Genomic DNA, 13,430 nt, shown 5'->3' with positions numbered 1-13,430 from the left:
CAGACAAGCACATGACTGGTCGGTCATGACACTTGACTGGTCAGTCAAAAATCCTTATCGGTCTGACATAATCTCTACCAGGTCGGTCAAATCACTTTATCACAACTCCGAAGAGCCAATACATTTATTGACTATTAATGTGTTGTTTACGGACCATGTATTGCCACTTGTCACTTCTGATTGCCACGTCATCGAACTCCAATTTTTGGGGATAACATTTGCCCCCAAGTTTATTATATGATTTATTCATATGATAAACTTTTTCTTTAGAAAATTGTTGTTGAGGTCATCCAAAAGCTTCCATCTGGTCAGTAACATTCACTTTTGTAGTAAAACCACGACTTAACTTTTCTGTCCGTAAAAATGGTAGTTATCAGTTTCCTATTTCCATTGCTTTTTCGGGCTTACGGGTATAAGATAATCATTGATGTTATCTGGAAGTTTGTTGAACCCTTGAAATTCAACTTTTTGATCTTGTTTACATAGTTCAAAATCAAGAAAATAGGTTTCCTTGCTCCTTGGATGCCCAGCTATTGGGACACCCAGCCCTTCGGGTGCACATCTCCTCGGATGACCAACTCTTCGGACACACATCCCCTAGGTGTCCTCCTCGAGCCACTCGGACACCAATCTTCAGCCGCTCGGCCATGCAACCAAACCGCTCAGCCATGCACCCCAACTGCTTGGGTGTGCATCTCCTCGGATGCGCATCCCCTCGGATGCACACATGCCAGTCTCAGCCACTCGGATGCAGCCCACACCCGCTAGGACACAGCCTACACCCTTTCGGATGCAGCCCGAGCTGGTCGGACACAGCCCACACCCGATCGGACGTAGCCCCAACCGCTCGGACACGCTTGACACCATCTGCTCGGACGCGCGCACACACCGCTCGGATGCAGCCCAGGTGCTCAGACACAGCCCACACACCGCTCGAATGCAGCCCCAGCTGCTCGGACACAGCCCACACACCACTCGGATGCAGCCCAGCTTCTCAGACGCAGCCCACACACCACTCGAATGCAGCCCAGTTGCTCGGACGAATGCCCCCGTTCGCTCGGACACAACCCTGGCTACTCGGACACCAGCCTTCGGACGCGTGTGGGCCTACTTGGACATACCCAGCATCCGCTCGGCCCAGCACCCCTGCTGCTCGAACACACCGCACAACCGCTCGGGAACGTGACCATCCGCTCGGGTAGACAGCATGGTCACTCGGCACGCACCTGCAGCAGCACGACCGCGCGCCTGGTTGCTTCGGTTTTGCATGCTTTCAGGTTTGTAAAAAAAAAAGTTCATAGTTCATGCATTTGGGCACCAAAAATTTCTGACTATTATTGTTGCTCTCATACTTTTTATCTGGGTAGTAAAATATTTTACTGCTCAGAGAAAATATTTTACTGGGTAGTAAATATTTTTTCTTTGCATTTATTTGTTCGTGTTTTGTTTGATTTACTCCAGGGACTCATTGCTGTTTGTCATGCTCAACAACAAAGTTTCCTACCTGACCAGTGATATATGCTCAGCCGACCAGGGAAGTTGTATCTGCTCTCCCGACCAGGAAAACTTTGCACCTGATCAGCTAAACTTTGTACCTGGCCAGTGGTTTACTCTTTCTTCTTGTGAAGACATTTGTTGCTCAGCAGCTTTGATATTTTTATCGTACAGCCGAGTTGTTGGCATTTATACTTTACTTTTCTTTGCTAACTTAAAACATTCTAACTCATTTTAGACTTAAAAATTTATAAGTTTTTTTATGAATAGTAAAGTCACTCTGATGTATGCCTTATATTTTCGCATGAGTACTTAGTTTTCTAACTTATAAATTCAAGACATTTCATAAGTCCATACTAAGTATTCTTTCTCACACTCTTATTGCTCTAACATTTTATGAGTATAATGTTTATTGTTACACGAATATCTGCTTCTAACTTGAATTTTTTTTTTAAAAAAAAAAAAAATTCCAAGTTACTCAAGCTTTGTCAAACAAGTTAGCTTAATGGCCTTTTTGGACTTCAAAAATTTACAAGTCAGCCTAAAAACAGATATCTTAACTCGTGCTCTTATTGCTTGTGTTAAATTATATACCAGTATATCCCATGTGCCCCCTAAGTTTTTGAGGGTTGAAAGATCCGTAGTCACTAGCTATTTGACTGAATCTGTTCGAGCAGTTAATTACTCGTGAAACACATAGAAGATATGGAAAATATTCGAGTAGTTGAAAACTGCTTGAACGTATCGACCAGTTGAACACTGTTTGATCTTACCGACCAATTGAACAATGCTCGAATAGCTAACACACATGCATATTTGTAGCAAGAATTGACCACGCTACGCGTAGTCTCTTTTATTACTCGTAAATTAAAAAGGACAAAACGTGTCTAATAACGAGTCTTAAACAACAAAAATTGTTCAAAAATAGATGACTGGTCAGCAAATAACCAGCTCATAAACCAAATTTAAATAACAAGTTAAACAACTTGAAATTAAACTACCACTCTGAAAGCGGTATTTAGAAATAATATATTCACAAACGCTCGCCGTTCCAGTGGCTCCTAATCCTAGCACTCCCGCTCATGTTGAAGTTTCTCGGCATACCCCTCCCTTGCTTTGTTGCTATCCTCAGCCAAGTGTGGACCTCCACATATAGTGTCTAAGGTAAAGTCCACAGGTCCGGGCTACAAGGGTGGAGATCTTTGTCGTTTGAAACCAAGATTGCTGCTGCCTCCTTCTCCTTGGGGTGTCTCTGCCCGATACTTCCTCAACTTGCCCGACCGGAGAAGAAATTCTATCTCTTCCTTGAGGTGATTGCATTCATTCGTGTCGTGACCATAATCTCCATGGAAACGACAAAAATTATTCATATCTCTCTTCCTCATCTATTTCCTGATGCGTGGAGGTTTCTTGTAGGGAACCTCTTCATGACTAGCAAGATATATTTCCGCTCGGCTAGCCGAGAGAGTGGTGTAGTTAGTAAATTAAGGCTCATACTTGGTTGGATTTTCACTTGAACTCAACTTTGCTTTCTTTTCCTCATGGTGGTCAGACTCATTATTTCCACGTTTCTTTCCATCATTCTTAGGAGGGTCAGTTGATCCGCTCGGATTGTTTATGCCATTCTCCTATTTTTCGATTGCATCATCGAATTTCAGATACTTGTCTGCTCGGTCAAGAAATTGTTGAAGTGTTGAAATTGGATTTCTATGTATGCTATCCCACAAAGAGCTCTGATAAGTTATCCCAGCGGATATTGCAACCATCTTCCCCTCGTCTCCTACAGCAATTGCTCTATTGGCTTCTCTCATGAATCTCTGTATATAATTCTTTAAAGAGTCATCTTTCCCATGTTTGATATCTACCAAGTGGTTGGCATAAACTGGTCGAGTCCGGGCAGTGTTGAATTGTCTACAAAACTCCTTCCTGAATGTTTCCCAAGAGGTTATGGAGTTCGGCTTAAACTTCCAATACCATTCCTGGGCAGTATCTGTAACGCCCTGGTTACCCCAGAACAGTTACGGTGAACCAGAAATTTGACCCGTTACCCGAGTCCTTTGGTTACTCTAAATGTGATTAACAGGTTAAGGTAGAAAAACCAATAAAAGGAAAGGATGTTTTACATTATAAACCGCTCTGCAGAGCTAATCAAAACATTTACAAGTTGTTTTCAGTACAAAATGGTCATTACTGTTTCAAATTTACAATCCTGCCGACCTAAGCGGCAAAATAGGGTAGACACCCTAGTTCCTCTGAGAACTCCTTGGCCGTGGTGGCAAGCGGCCGCATATGTACACAACACCACCTAAGCTCTCCACTCAAGGCTAGGTGAGATTTTCTTTCTCTTTACCTGCACCACATAGCACCCATGAGCCAAGGCCCAGCAAGAAAACACAATATAACATGATATGATATCAACAATGATCATAATAATCATTCAGGACTATCAGTCCAAAACAGATAGGTGACAGTCGCAGAAGTCACTGAAATGGGTACAGCCCCCTCTAGCCATGTGACGATAGGGTCACCAGGGCTTAACAGATAATAAACCTTTCATAGATTAAATAGGATAGGTGCATGGTGATTAGTCACCAACATAACCTTCCTCATGACCATAGAGTCATAACCCTGGAACATCGTTCCCTATCCATGTGACAAGCAGTCACCGGGGCCCTGTGCCCTGGCTCTGAGTAACTAGTCATAGACTAGCCATGCGCTTATAAGTTTCATCGACCTTAGGGTCGGTCCAACATTAATGCCATAGAGCCATTCAATGCCGATATCGATTAGATTTAATCTTCATTTGGCCCTGCGTTCATGACGCTATGCCATCTCTGACTCTTAGGTCAGTAACCCTGACTAATCAGTACATATACAAGTATACAACATTCACTAGCATATAATATGCAATCCATGTCCACATTTATCAACCAACATGCCTCAATAACAATCGTGCATGTCATATACATATACAGGGTGCAGTTGCATTCATACACTGTTTGTTTACCTCATATTCGAGCTAGAATGATAAAAAGAACGACCCTTGAGAGCGATCAACCTTTAGTCCTTTAACGGTCACCTAATCATAACCAAACATGGGACATAATTAATAATAATGATCAATATAGGTTTCCAAACCAATATCTAGCCTCCGAGAGATCAATCCAAACTAATCCAAGTAGTAGGGACACTCCCGAGGCCCATAACTAAGTTCTCGGGGTCAAAACGAGCAAACGGGGCAAAAACTGGGCAAGGGCTGCGGCCCTAGAACCTTGGGCCGCGGCCCCCAGAGTTCCCTGAAGCAAGGGCTGCGACACTCTCCATCTAGGGCCGCGGCGCCCAACAGGAACAACACCTACACTTGCTTCTTCAAAGCAGGGCGGCAACACCCCAAGAACAGGGCCGCGACCCTCAACTCTGGGCCACTCCCCAACGTATTTTTAACATTCCAAAGCCTCCAAAATCATACGTAAACATTCCCCAATCATCAAAACAAAGTTCCCAAGCTTCCCAATACTTCACAACCCTCAAAACCCAAGGTTCAAACGAACTGAAAACTCAACGATTCACAAAATCAATTCAAAGCTTAGAAACTCGGAAAAACTCAAAACTCAAACTTCGATTACCATCGATTGGGTTGTTTTCTGTCAAATCCTTCGGTTAAGAAGCTTCTAATCTTTCCTAGGATCGCTATGCCTCAATCCTCGCTTGATTCCGACTCCTAGAACTCAAGATTTCTTCAAAAAGGCTTAAACTGTAAAACGGGCTATCGAAAGGGAGAACGAGAGGTTTTCTAATCGTACGTTATATCTGACAACTACTTCAAGCTTAAGTAACCTCAAATAAAACCTAATGCTCGGGGTCCCAAAAATACCCCTGGGGACATTATAGTCAAAACCTCCGAAATTTCACCACGATCTCAAATATTCCCAATTTATCATCAAATAAACATTTCTATTACCCCAAAATTGACCCCGTTATGACAAAACCGCTAATCCACTCTATATGACCGTCTCATGCCGAATAGCTCAAATATATCTCCATAATAATGGAATCTCATTCACAAATCAAGTTATGCACCCAAATACGCATATTCACCCTCAATGGGCCAAATTAACAAAACAACATAATTATTCAAATATGGACCCGCATGCACGCATATAACATCATATCATAATATAATTCACATATACATGCATATTATCAATTAATGGCATAATTAAACAAGTATGGCCCTCCCGGCCTACTATTCCCGCCATTAAACCATATCGGAGAATTCGGGGCATTACAACTATCCCCTCCTTACATAAATTTTGTCATCGAAATTTACCTGAACAGCTCAGAAAACTGATTCTGCATGTCTGACTCCAGCTCCCAGGTCGCTTCCTCGACCTTGCTGTTCCTTCACAATACCTTAACCAAAGGTATCGTCATGCTCCTGAGGACTTTATCTTTTCTGTCAAGTATCTGGACAGGCTGTTCCTCATAGGAAAGATCTGCCTCAAGCTCCAGATCTTCATAGCTCAAAATATGATTAACATCAGACACATACCTCCGAGAACTAAAACATGAAACACATTATGCACGGCCGATAACGCCGGTGGCAAAGCCAACCTGTAAGCCACCTGACCAATCCTCTCCAGGATCTTAAATGGACCTACAAATCTGGGGCTCAGCTTGCCCTTCTTCCTAAACCTTCTCACCCCTTTCCATGGTGAGACTCTAAGGAAGACATAGTCTCCTACCTGGAACTCCACGTTCATGCGTTTGGGATCTGCATAGCTCTTCTGTCTACTTTGAGAAGAAAGCATTCTAGCTCTAATCTTCTCTATGGCCTCACTGGTCCTCTGAACTGCCTTAGGACCTAAGTATCTCCTTTCACCTGTCTCATCCCAATGAATGGGAGACCTACATTTCCTACCATACAGCATCTCATAAGGTGCAACCCCAATGGTAGACTGGTAACTGTTGTTGTAGGAGAATTCTATCAAAGGCAGATACTTACTCCAAGATCCACCAAAGTCCAGCACACATGCCCTAAGCATGTCCTCTAATATCTGGATCGTCCTCTCAGATTGTCCATCTGTCTGAGGATGATAAGCAGTACTGAACTTCAACTGTGTTTTTTATTTGTTATTTTAAATTATTTCTTTATTTGTTTTTCTTTTTGTTTTTATGTGTTTTTCATTTGTTATAAAATTAAAAAAAAATTATTTTCTTTGATTTGTTTGAAAAAAAAAATATTGGTGATTTTCATAATAAGAATTTTAATTGAAATTGTTCTTAGTTCTTAGAAAAATATAAATAATTAGTAAGCTTTACTTTTAATTTCTAAGTTAGTTTTGTTTAAATATATATTTTTCATAATATGTCACTTTTCTATTCTATTCGAATTTGTGATATTTGGATATAGTTTATTTAAACAGTAAATTCCTTAAATCTCTAAAAAAAAATTTTTTTTTGAAAAATCCTAGAATTTGCTTGATTATCTCTTGAGATTTAATTTATTTTTGTTTGCATAAGCTTGTCTAAATGTTCACATGATAATTTGATGTTTTTGTGTTAAATATCTATTTTGAAAACAATTTTAACTTTTCAAATTAATTACATAAGCTTTACTTTTATTTGTGATTTTCTTTGAACTATTTCCATTATGTAATTTTTTAGTTAAGCATTTGATATCACCAATTAAAAAAAAAATGTGTGTTTTTAATTTTTCTTTTGCTCGAGGACTAGCAAAATATTAAGTTTGAGGGTGTGATAACTCTACAAAATAGAGTTATTTTACCACTTTTTATGTGCTAATTGTTGCTTAATTCTTGAGTTTTTAATTGATTTATTAAGTTTTTAAGTAATTTTGCATTTATTAGTCTTATTGTAATTTTCTATATTTTTATATGTTTTTATAGATATTTTATTGTGTTATGTTATAGTTTAATTATTTAAAATTAATATTGTTAAGTAATGAGTAAAAATATGCAATTTTGAGCTTAAATGTTATGTAAATTAAATTTTAATTAATGTTTTCATGGAATTTATATGGTATATTTTATTAATGAAAATATTTAATTTTAATTTAGCTTATAATTTATTTTGTAGGAAAATTATTTCATTTGTGGCTCTTGAAAAGCAAGGGAATCAAAGAAATTGTGGTAGTTTTGAAAGAAAATAACAAAAAAGTGGCACATAAGCCTCAAAGGCCCAAGCTTATGGCCCAAGCTCCAATCCTTCCTCTTCAATCAATTCACTCAACATGCACTCTTCTCTCCAGCCAAAGACCAATTCACAGCGTGACTCCCCCATGCGCCAACAACAGTGTTCCTCCTCAGCAAAGCTCCATGGGCTTATTCCACTCCTTTGGCCCAAGGCTAATCCAATTGAAGCACCACATAGCTAGCCTTCATTTCCACGCCTGCTGCTTTCCCTGCCACCAGCCGAAGCCACCAAGACCAAAGCAGCTGCCATTTCATTTTGAGCCCACAAAAAATGCTTTTGTACCATTTGTCCCCTATGACAAAAATACCACTTTTTACCATACTTTTTACCTATAATTTATCCTTATTTGCCATATTATAATTAATTAAATTAATTTAATCAATTTAATTATTTTAAATTGATTATTTTAATAATCTCATTTTGGCTATAAATATGGTATGTCAAGACCATTTAGGGTGTCATATTTGAGGAGAGGTTACCATACCAAAAACTCTACACATTTCAAACCTCTCTATTCTCTTCATCCTCTTCTTCTTTTTATTTTTTTCTATGTATTTTTAGAGGAAAAATTTGGGGGTTTCTCCTCCAAATTTTCCTATTTATGTTTGTAATTTTTAGTTTGTATTTGTTATTCTAGTTATGTGTTTCTAATCTTTTTAAGATTATTAAGGTGATGATGAAACAATATGTAACTAGATAGTGTTTATTTTGTATGTTGATTTCCCATTTTATACAACAAAGTTTATGGATTTTTCTTCTACATATATTTCTTTCATCTTAAATACCTTATATTTTAGATTGTTAGAACATATTTACAATTTGTTCTTCATTAGTGCATAAACATAATATTCTTTGTGTAAGATGTGCCATTAAATTGTACACATCCATGCTTAGAACAAAAATATTATGTTTTGCCTTATAAATAATGTTCATTGATTTATTTGTTATTTCATTAGATTGATTTACACTAAATGCTTTGAAATTATAATTTTGAAAAGTGAAGAAAAATCCTATCTTTTTATAAGAAATTTGTGCTTAAAATTATAAATCTTATTGGAAAATAAAGGTTTAAATTATTTTAATTATCACTAAAACTTGGGAATCAATGTACTTTTAAATATTATTAAACTTATATTTTGTGGATTCTAATCCTTAATAATTTTATTTTACTATCTTGATTTCTACTTTTAATTTATGTTATATATGTTGTCTTTAATTTCTTTATTATTATCTTTTATTTCATTTTTATTATACAAAAATCCCATCAATCTTTGGAAATAGGTTAGAATTTATTAATTTTGATTTAAAATAGTTTTATTTTCAATTTTAGACAACTCCTTTGGGTTCGATCTCGTGCTTACACGAAAACTATTCTATAAATACGATTCGTGCGCTTGCGAGTATAAATATTTAAAACATACCCGTTTTGAGTCCATCACTCTGACTGAGAATATACCAGATTGTCATCAATAAAGACGATCACAAACTGGTCTAGAAAATCCTTGAACACTCTGTTCATCAGATCCATAAAATCAGCAGGGGCATGAGTCAATCCAAATGACATAACTAGAAACTCATAATGCCCATACCTGGTACGAAAAGCAGTCTTGGGTATGTCTCCCTCCTTGACCCTCAACTGATGATAACCAGAACGAAGATCAATCTTCAAGAATACCTTCTTACCCTGCAACTGATCGAACATATCATCTATCCTTGGTAAATGATACTTATTCTTAATTGTCAGCTTATTCAGTTTCCTGTAATCAATACACATTCTCAGAGAACTATCATTCTTCTTTACAAACAGAACTGGCACACCCCAAGGCGAAAAACTAGGTCTGATAAAACCCAAATCCAGCAGTTCTTGCAACTGCACCTTTAATTCTTTCAACTCAGCTAGGGCCATTCTGTAAGGCGCTCTAGACACTGGCTCCGTTCCTGGTGCCAGTTCTATCACGAACTCAATTTCTCTATGCGGTGGCAACCCAGGCAAATCCTCTGGAAACACATCCAGAAACTCATAAACTAACCTGGTATCCTCTGGTCTCACTGACACGACCTGGGTGGTATCAACCACACTGGCTAAGAATCCAATGCAACCTCCTTGAAATAAATCCCTAGCCCTTAATGCAGAAATCATAGGAATACGAGGTCCATGCACAACACCAACAAATACAAAAGGATCCTCACCTTCAGGCTCAAAGGTGACCATCTTCCTTCTGCAATCATTGGTTGCCCCATACTTTGCCAACCAATCCATACCTAGTATCTTATCAAAGTCAGTCATAACCAACTCTATCAAATCCACTGACAACTCTCTGCCCTCCACTGTCACTGGCAAAGATCTAACCCATCTCCTGGATACCACTAACTCTCCAGTGGGTAACAAAGTACCAAACCCCACAGCATAAAAATCATAAGGTCTACACAGTCTATCAATAACACTACTAGCAACAAAAGAATGTGTAGCACCAGAATCAATCAACACATTAGCACCAGAATCAATCAACACATTCTTAGCACCGGCGCTAAGAAGCTGACCTGTAACAACTGAGGGAGAAGCCTCAGCTTCTGCTTGTGTCAACGCGAACACTCGAGCTGGGGCCGAGCTATCCGGTTTCCTGGGTTCTTCTTTTCTTGCCTTAGGGGAATCCTTTCTAAGATGACCCACTGATCCACATGAGAAGCAGGCCTTTGCCCTACACTCTCCCAAGTGATGCCTCTTGCATCTAGGGCACTCAGGATAAGACCTCCAGGCTTCACTACCACCTGGAGGACCCAAGGAAATACCACGGGGCCTCCTGTCAGGACCTGGAGCTGGGAAGGTGTCAGGAACCTTCCTCTTCTGATCACTGGGGCCAACACCCCTACCAGAACTCACAAATGGAGGACCTGGCCTCCTGATATCCTTTCTGGCTGCACTGTCACGCCAGATCTTGATCTCTGCACTATCAGCTGTAAGTGCCTTCTCAACCACCTGTGCATAGGTAGTAACCCCTGCCACAGTGGTGATACGTACATCTCAGGCTAATCTAGGTTGTAACCCCAGCAAGAATCTCTCTCTCCTGGTCTCGTCAGTGGGCACCAGCTCCTTGGCAAACTTCGCCAAACGATCAAATTTCAAGGCGTACTCAGTGACTGATAAGTTCCCCTGCAGTAGCCAGATGAATTCCTCAGCTTTAGCCGCCCTGATGGCATCATTATAATACTTTTCATTGAATAGAGTCTGAAACTCTTCCCAAGTCAGGGCATTCACATTCTTGGTCTGGGTAATCACTTCCCACCAAGGCATCCTCCCGAAACATATAAGTGGCACATGCCACCCTCTCATTACCAATTACCCTCATAAAATCAAGGATAGTGGTAATCATGCTCATCCATTGTTCAGCCTTGGCAGGATCTACACTGCCCTCAAATATTGGAGGTTGTTGTTTCCTGAACCTTTCATAGAGAGGCTCTCATTTATTCCCAACCTCTGGCAGCTGCCCAGCTGCTGGCACCAACACAGGAGGTGTCTCTGATACATTGGCCACTGCAGGCCCTTGCTGTTGCTTCAGGAGATGAAGCTCTTCTCCCTGCCTTAATATAGTAGCCTGCAAATCACTGACTATTTGCTGCCAGTTAACAGGAGCTGGCTGTGGAATCTGTGACTGGTCATTTTCCTAACCCTGACTATTATCATTGTTATTCTGGTTGTTATCCCAAAAAATGGAGATTGATGACGTGGCAATAGAGGTGAAAAATGGCAGTACATGGTTCGTAAAAGACACATTAAATAGTCAATAAATACATTGACTCCTCAGAGTTGTGATAAAGTGACCCGGTAGACTGATGAAGAGTTTTGACTGCTTTAGAGTGTCACGTCCAAGCCAAGTACATCTGAGGAGCAGTCCAAGTGCCCGATCGGACCTTGGTCCGATGGAAAGCCAAGGACCTTGGTCCGAGGAAAGCTAAGGAGAGTGCATCCTAGGAGGCTAAGGAGAATGCATCCTAGGAGAGCTAAGGAGAGTGCATCCTAGGAGGCTAATGAGAATGCATCCTAGGAGAGCTAAGGGGAGTGCATCCTAGGAGAGCTAAGGAGAGTGCATCCTAGGAGACCCCAAGGATGTGGTCTGAGGAGAGCCCAAGGGACTTTGGTCCGAGGAGACCCCAAGAGAGTGGTCCTAGGAGACCCCAAGGATGTGGTCCTAGGAGACCCCAAGGATGTGGTTCGAGGAGAGCCCAAGAATTTGGTCTTTATACATATGTCCAACAAGTGCATGGTTGCCCAAATAAAAGAGTGCCATGTTAGAGGAGAGATATGGCATGCTAGAGGAGAGTGCCATGTTAGAGGAGAGGAGTGCATGTCCTACCACCATGCACTTGTCCTACCACCATGCACATGTCCGACCAGCACTTGCATGGGTGGTCAGTAGGAGGTGGATCAACTAGCAAGAGGAGGACTAAGTCAAGATTCCCATAAACAACTTCAACAAGATATGCGGAAATCTCTCATTCTTCCCACAAATGGGGGGTTTGTTACATTTTGAATTTTGAATGTTTCTTTGTAATTTAAATGTAATAAATATAATAAAATATCCCGGTTCTAGGGGATACCGTATGTATGACCCTAAGCCTATAAATAGAGGGCTTATGGGATGAGAGAGGGGCTTCTTCTGCTTCTTCTTTCTAGAGAGAGAAAATTTGGGTCTGAGTATTCTAGAGAGAGAAAGTGTTGATATTTGAAAGGATTCTTGTATTTTTGCAATCTGTACTGAAGAAACTCAGTTGGCTCAGTCCATCTGATCTTGAGTACATATCTATAATCACAACTCTAAGTGGATTAGGCTATTACCGACTGTCGGGGCTGAACCACTATAAAAATCTTGTGTGTTCTTTATTTTCTTTATTATACTGTCTGTGTTGTTTAAATTCTTTTGAAGATTTGTCGTATTTGACGTTCTCACATCGTTGGCTAAAAACACAGTCAACACTGGCCCTGACCACTTCGTCAGCCTTTGTCTCCCACGGCTGAATACCATTTTGCCCACTTTGCACCTATTTTGCAGCCATTTTTCCCACTATTTTGTACACGATTCTACACGTTTTTGAGTCCTATTTACACTATAAATAGAGTACCAAATGGAGTAAAAAATGAGCATAGTGTGGAAGGAAGAGTAGAGAGTGTTGGAGAGAAAAATACTTATTTTTCCTATTTTTCTTTTACATTTTTGTGAGTGAAAACAATGCCTATTTTATACTAAATTCTCTTGTGGAAAGGCTAGAGTGGAGTTCATGTTTAACATTATATTTTTTAATATATTGATTCTTTATTTTATTCTTCATTTCTATATATTTGTTACAATTAAATTTATTTTCTTCTAATTTTTATTCTAAATTTATTATTATCTTTTACATAAGTCTAGTCATGCTCTTCTTATGTAATTTAGGTTTTTAATTTAATTTATGATATTTGTTATATTATATGCTTTTTACTGCATTCTGCCATTGGTATTTTGTCGCTCTAAGGTATATAATATGATAGGTTTTAAAATTAGAAGTTAGTATAATTTAATTAAAGAACATATTTTAAGGTGAGCTTTATTATATATATTTTCCAACTATAATTAATGGTGTAGAATTATAGTTGAGTAAAATGAATCAATTTTATTAAAATATATATATGTTTGCATAAATGAAACTTATGCCTTCCATACTTTCTTTATGATTCTAATTCCTCG

Source organism: Humulus lupulus, chromosome 7 (genome assembly GCF_963169125.1).
Source record: "Humulus lupulus chromosome 7, drHumLupu1.1, whole genome shotgun sequence".
NCBI lineage: Eukaryota > Viridiplantae > Streptophyta > Magnoliopsida > Rosales > Cannabaceae > Humulus > Humulus lupulus.
Note: the sequence above shows the minus strand (reverse complement) of the source record.